The sequence below is a fragment of the Octopus bimaculoides genome, chromosome 2 (assembly GCF_046866305.1).
Source record: "Octopus bimaculoides isolate indiv1 chromosome 2, ASM4686630v1, whole genome shotgun sequence".
Classification (NCBI taxonomy): domain Eukaryota; kingdom Metazoa; phylum Mollusca; class Cephalopoda; order Octopoda; family Octopodidae; genus Octopus; species Octopus bimaculoides.
In genome coordinates, this window is record NC_142929.1 from 38,731,537 (window position 1) to 38,738,387 (window position 6,851).

General features: G+C 38.0%; 1 pseudogene; it reads right to left on the bottom strand.

Annotated features, from left to right (window-relative positions):
- Positions 1–1,655: 1,655 nt before the first annotated feature.
- Positions 1,656–3,724, bottom strand: LOC149137035 (histone-lysine N-methyltransferase SETMAR-like; annotated as a pseudogene).
- Between the last annotated feature and the right edge of the window lie 3,127 nt (positions 3,725–6,851).

The window sequence follows — 6,851 nt, forward strand, 5'->3', positions numbered from 1 at the left end:
TTTCTTTTACCCAAAGCCAGGAACTTTTCAGCACCCCCTCGAATATATGGATTCTGCCTAAAAGAAGCCCTCAAAATTTTAACCCATAACTCACCACAATTGCTTACGAAATTTCTACGGATATTTGCATTATTAAGGCTATAACCATACATGGACTTACACAGGATTGACCCTAAGGACGTATGGACTGACATCTACACTATCGGAAAGTTGAACTGTGAACTTTTATGCTTCTTTTTTCTTTTTCTTCATTTCTTTATTTCCTTTCTCCTGTATTCTGTCATCAGTTCATTAATCTATACCCCTCACATTTTCCCTATTTGTCTCCGATGAGGAGTATCCCATACTTTGGGATATCCCAGAAACAGCTGTAAGACTGTGAATTTTTCCAATAATAATCATGTATATTATGACTTAAGATGTTTGTCTTTCCTTAACGTTTGTTGTCCTCGTTAATATGTTATATTTCGTTGTTCGAAAAAAGTTCGTTTTCTGTTTTCGTTTTTATGTTTTCGATTTTCATTGTGTTTAACGTTTTTTTTTTTATGTCCTGTACCCATATATGCATGTATATATACATATAGATGTAGATATGTACATATATGTATGGATATATACATATATCTATATATTATTTATATTATTATATGATCGAACGCCATGCATCGTTTTCCAAATAAGTCTTATCTTAATATTTACAATGCGCACTCTTCTACTATCTCTCTCCCTCTCTTGTTCTTCATCCTTTCTGTTTTTCTCTCCCACCCTTTCCTTCTTCTTCTCTCCCTTTCACTGTTCCCTCTCTCTCTCTCTCTCTCTCTCTCTCTCTCTCTCTCACTCCTCCTCTTCCTCCTTGACTCTCTCATCGCTGACACATGACGAAAGGGGTTCTCTCTTTCTGCCCACTGGTCTTCCTAAAGAACAGATGTGATTTTTTTGTCTCTTCTACTTAGCGTTCGTAATAATTTTTCTATCGTCTTGGCTCAACAGCCCTCACCGATTGTTTTTACTGTCTCTTGTTTTTAATGTTTATATCGTTTTTACTGTCTTATTTTCACTGTCCTGTTCTTGTTAACACTTTCACCCTCCGCAAAAAATTCCAAATTTTATTTAATTTGCTTTGCGGGAAGGACTGTTCCAACGAAGTCGCGTATTGTCCTTGCCTTCGAAACGCGGAGTAGATGGACAGGGACAACTGACGAAGGGATATACTCTTTATGTTGCATGTCTCGTTTCTCTGTTTTTTTTTCGATGTTCGAAGAAAGTTCGTTTTCTGTTTTCGTTTTTATGTTTTCGTTTCTCATTGTGTTTAACGTTTTTGTTCTGATGTCCTGTACCCATATATGCATGTATGTATACATATAATGTAGGTAATGTACATATATGTATGGGTATATGCATATATCTATATATTATTTATATTATTATATATATAAATGTGTGTGTGTGTGTGTGTGTGTGTGTGTGTGTGTGTATGGTTATCTATTTTTATTTCAAAATTTCTTGTCAATAGAGAAATAGCCAGTTCCTAATCTAAATCTAAGGTTCTTTTATTAGGATTTCAACTACATCATCATAGCATTTTTGTATGCATGTGTTTATGTGTGCAGTATTTGGAGTCAGTGCATGTGTAGATTTGTATATTTTGTTTTATGTATGTATGCTCATACATAAATTTGCATTGTAGACATGCACATGTGTACTTAAATGGTAAATTTCTGGGGAGTTTTGCAAATTTTTACAGTTTGAGTGATGGCTTGAGTCAGTCGTCTTTGAATTAGCCTTCTTTCTGGTTTTTAGATGCCTTATTACTCAAGATTGGTACTTAGGCAGTGTGTTACATATTCTAGTGTCCAAATACTTACAGGTATAAACCTGGACTTGTAATTTGGGTATAATTCCAAATAGTTCAGCAAATTTATGTATGTATGTATGTATGTATGTATGTATGTACGAAGGGTGTTCATTAAATATTTCCCCTAACCCACTCGTCAAGGACTGGTATAGACAAAATTTTGCATAATTATTAGTCCTTCTCTACATAACCACCACCAATGGTGACACATTTCTCTTATCGCTTTATGCAGCTATGAAAATTTCGTCTGTAGAAGTCGGTAGGCTGTGTCTGGAGCCAAGATTTTACCTCGAAAATAAGTTCATCATCATCCAAAAAGTACTTCCCCTTCAAAAAAGACTTCATAGTTGGAAAGAGGTAGAAGTCAGATGGTGCAAGATCAGGAGAGTAAGGGGGATGAGAAAGGATTTCATAGCTGCAGGCATGTGCTTTCATCTGGGCAACAAGCGCATTGAGAACTGGAGCATTGTCTTGGAGGAAGCGGACGCCTTTGGTTAGCATGCCATTCCTCTCTATTTTTATAGCGTCCTGCAATTTCTGCAAAAGAGAAACATAATATTCCCCGTTAACTGTGATGCCATTTGCCAGAAAATCCATCACCACTACTCCGCGCTGGTCCCAAAAGACTGTGAGCATGACCTTGCCTGCTGAGGGTTGGACATGAGCCTTCTTTGGAGGTGGTGAGTTATCATGCTTCCATTGCTTCGACTGGACTTTAGTCTCAGGATCATAGTGACGGTCCCATGTTTCATCCTGTGTGATAAATCTGCCGAAAAAGTCCTCCTCGTTCTCTAGGCACATTGCCAAAAGAGCCTGGAAGCCATTAACTCGTTCCTGCTTCTGAAAAGGTGTGGGAATCTGTGGAATCCGTCGTGCAGACAACTTCTGCATGTGCAAATGGTCGTGAAGGATTTTTTCCACAGGCTCCACACTTATCATCACTTCTTGGCCAAGGTGCCATTAGTTATGCGGCGATCCTCCAAAGTGGCGGCTTCCACTTTATAGATGGTGTCATCATCAATGACGGAAAGTGGTCATCCAGGAATAGGAGCAACTTCCACCGATGTCCGACCATATTTGAACTGGTGATGTCAGTGCTTGACTACGTCATTTGATGGTGCATCGTCACCATAAACTTCTTTCATCTCATCGAAAGTCTCTTTTGGTGTACGACCTTTCAAGTATAAGAACCTGATCACTGATCTGCATTCAACTGCCTCCATTATAACACCACAGTCCACTTCAGCAGCCATAAAAGACAAACAAATATTAATGGAAAGCTGCAGTTCACAACGTGACATGTAGAGACATGTATGATTATACCTGTACAAGTTCCGTTTCCTGCAATAACCGGAAGTGGGTTAGGGAAACTCTTTAATGAACGCACCGCGTATGTATGTATGTATGTATGTATGTATGTATGTATGTGCGTGCGTGCGTGCGTGCGTGCGTGCGTGCGTGCGTGCGTGCGTGCGTGCGTGCGTGCGTACGTATGTATGTATGTATGTCCAGGCGCGTGGTTGGCCCACTGAGAATGGGAGACCTCTCTGTTGTTGTCACAGCCTCTCTCTAGAAGAGGGAAACTCTGAGAGAAAACCTGCGATGCTGACAGTATTCGTTGATGTAGACTAGTTCTCCTTTCCGAGTTTATGTTGTCCATGTTCAGAGAGTGGGATTGGATTTGTGCAAATCCTTTTTCCCACTATAAAAATCATCATGCACAGGCATCTCTTGAAAAAAAAAAGTAAAACCTATCACAAAAATGGTTGGTCGTAGCCTTCGCATGTGTGGGATTTTCGATCAGGCGATAGCAATACTCGAATACGAGTTTGCAGCCATCATATGTATGTATGTATGTATATCCTGTGATTTATCCTTTGGTAACTTGTAACCATTGTTCACAATTTCCATTATAAAATATATAAGAAAAAAATAAAAACACCGATACATCACGTATTTTTCACAGAACTTGCATAGCACGCCACGCTTAAGTAAAGAGAATGTCAGAGCTGACTGCTCATCGAAGTAAGCAAGACAGAATATGTTGCCCTTAGTTTTTGGGCAAAATCTACGTGTTCTTAAGCTAAACTGATGTTCTTAACTTAAGTTGGTAAATAAGTATTTTAGGGAACAGATAAATTTCGCACTGACGTAAAGGTTTGTATAACAGATTCTGAATAATTAAATACTTCTATCCATAATCGTTTATAGAATAATGATAGTCTTGACCAGTAAACAATAATGTTTCTCTCTCTGGAAAGAGATTGAAGGTTGGATTCCTTTCGGAGCGAAAAATACTGAATATTATTCATTCGTTCCTGAATTGTTTAGAAATATATGCTGCATATTTTAAAATGACATCTTAAATGCAACATGTATGCTGCAGTTCTGTATGTGCATACTCAGACACGTACATTTGCAATAAAGAGAAAAGAATAATTCAAATCAAGAAATACAAGGGAGACAATACTGAAATGCAAATTACATACAAATTGATTCGGGGCTACAATGGTCAGTGAATCTAATCTTTGGCAAATACAGTGACAACTCTAGATATGAAGGCTTTAGAAATCAGTAAAGTTTAAATTACGAAGCAAAACATTTGGATTTAAAGATCAACCAGCTTGTCAATATGGAAAATTATGAATCATAACAATTAACATTGGTACCGTCCTCTGTTGACTAAAATACTCAACGAAATAAATATCTTGATACACCATGTAATCTACATATTTCAACATATAAATGATATTTGTTTGTAAAGGTCCCATTTGAATAATTTGGATATTAGAGTTAATTAATTTCGCATGCGCACACACAGTCATAAACACTAAAACAAGTATAAATATGTGTATGTATGTATGTATGTATGTATGTATGTATGTGAAGGCGCATGACCTAGTAGTCAGACTGTTGCAATCACGATCGCTAGATCGTGGGGGTTCGATTCCCAGACCGGGCGGCGCATTGTCTTCTTGAACAAAACACTTCATTTCACGTTGCGCAAGTCCCTTTTCGATCAACTTGTTACTGAATGGCACGAGGAACATTCTAGTGAAGTTGAACATCTTATCTGGCCACCACAGTCCCCAGATCTCAATATTATCGAACATTTATGGTGCATTTTAGAAAAACAAGTGAGGAGTCGATATTCTCCACCATCATCATCACTACAAGAACTGGAGACTGTTTTAGCTGAAGAATGGACAAAAATTCCCTTGAAAACAATTCAAACTTTGCACGAGTCCATACTTCATAGAATTCAAGCTGTAATTTTAAGGTGTTTCCATTATTTTGTCCAACCCATGTATACATATAAATGATATTTTGGCTTCATACAATTAATTATCAATTGTATAAAATCAGCTGTCTCAATTTTATTGCTATAACGCAGCAGGTGAGAAATGTTTAAATATTGATAAAATAGAATGAGATGCCTAGACAACATAAACTCTTTTTTCATCACGAGAACACGATTTTATCTTAGCCACATACATGCATATACGCCTGTACGCACTTAAATGCAAGAGTAGGTTTAGACATGGTTGCTAGAAATGGTAGAAAAAGCAGCCAAATCATCCTCAAATCACATTGCCTTGTTTTGAAACAAATGACACATTGAAATAATGTAGTGTGAGATGCAGTATGGCTGAAATAAAAATAGGAAGATTACGGTTGGAATGTCTTTGATCATAAGAGTGACTTAGGGGCTAGAAACAGCAACATCTGCTTTGATACAGTACCTGCTATCTAAATCAATTCTATCGATATACATGCACACACACATATAGCTACACAGAAGAACACACACACACACACACACACACACACACACACACACAATCATTTCTCGTCTTTACATTCTGGGTTCAAATTCCGCTGAAGTTGACGTTGCCTTTCATCTCTTCGGGGGTCGATGAAATAAGTACCAGTTAAACACTGGGGTCGATGGAATATCCCAAAACTGCTGGCTTGTGCCAAAATTTGAAACCATTATTATTATCATTATTATTATTATTATTATTGAGTGAGAGAGCAGGGCATGCCATCAAAGTGACACTGGGGTAAAATATACGAAGCCCATTATACCCATCATGACTACTCGTCTAATAAGGGTACACCAGGCACATGCATCACAACCATATGTGCGCGACATGGTGATTGCATATCAAGATAAACAGCACATGGCCTCGCAGGTGGGGCCCAGTTAGAATTTTCTTCGGGTCGAGTAGCCCATCCCGCTCAAAAGGTCCCTGAATAAGGTTTGTTTAAGGATGTTGAGCAAAACACCCATGTTTCCAAAAGTGAATTATTGAAACCCCAAAGAATTCCTCTCAACACATGGCTATGATGCTCCCGCAATACTTCTGCTCGTGATCAGAGATGCACATATCGTCAGCCACCAAGGGACATGCTCAACTGGTTAGGGTCAAACAACTGACAAGAAAATCTGTGGTATTCAGCAGAATATTTGCTGTAGCCCATCTTTTATACCAAGACAAAACAATGTATATGATAACACTTCCAATCAATTAAGATCTTCTATTATTATTATTATTATTATTATTATTATTATTATTATTATTATTATTATTATTATTATTATTATTATTATTATTTAAGGCGGCGAGCTGACAGAATCGTTAGCACGCCGGACAAAATGCTTTGCAGCATTTCGTCCATCTTTGCGCTCTAAGTTCAAATTCCGCCAAGTTAGACGTTGCCTCTAATCCTTTCGGAGTAGATAAAATAAGTACCGGTTGAATACTGGAGTCGATCTTTGGCCCCCAAAATTTCGGGCCTCGTGCCTATTGTAGAAAAGATTATCATCGTTATTAAGGAGGCGAACTGGCAGAATCGTTAGCACGCGGGACGAAATTCAGCTGTATTCCTTCTGGTTTGACGTTATGAGTTCAAATAATGTCGTGGTCAACTTTGCTTTTTACTCTTCCGGGGTCAATAAAGTAAGTACCAGTTGAGCACTGGGGTTGATGTA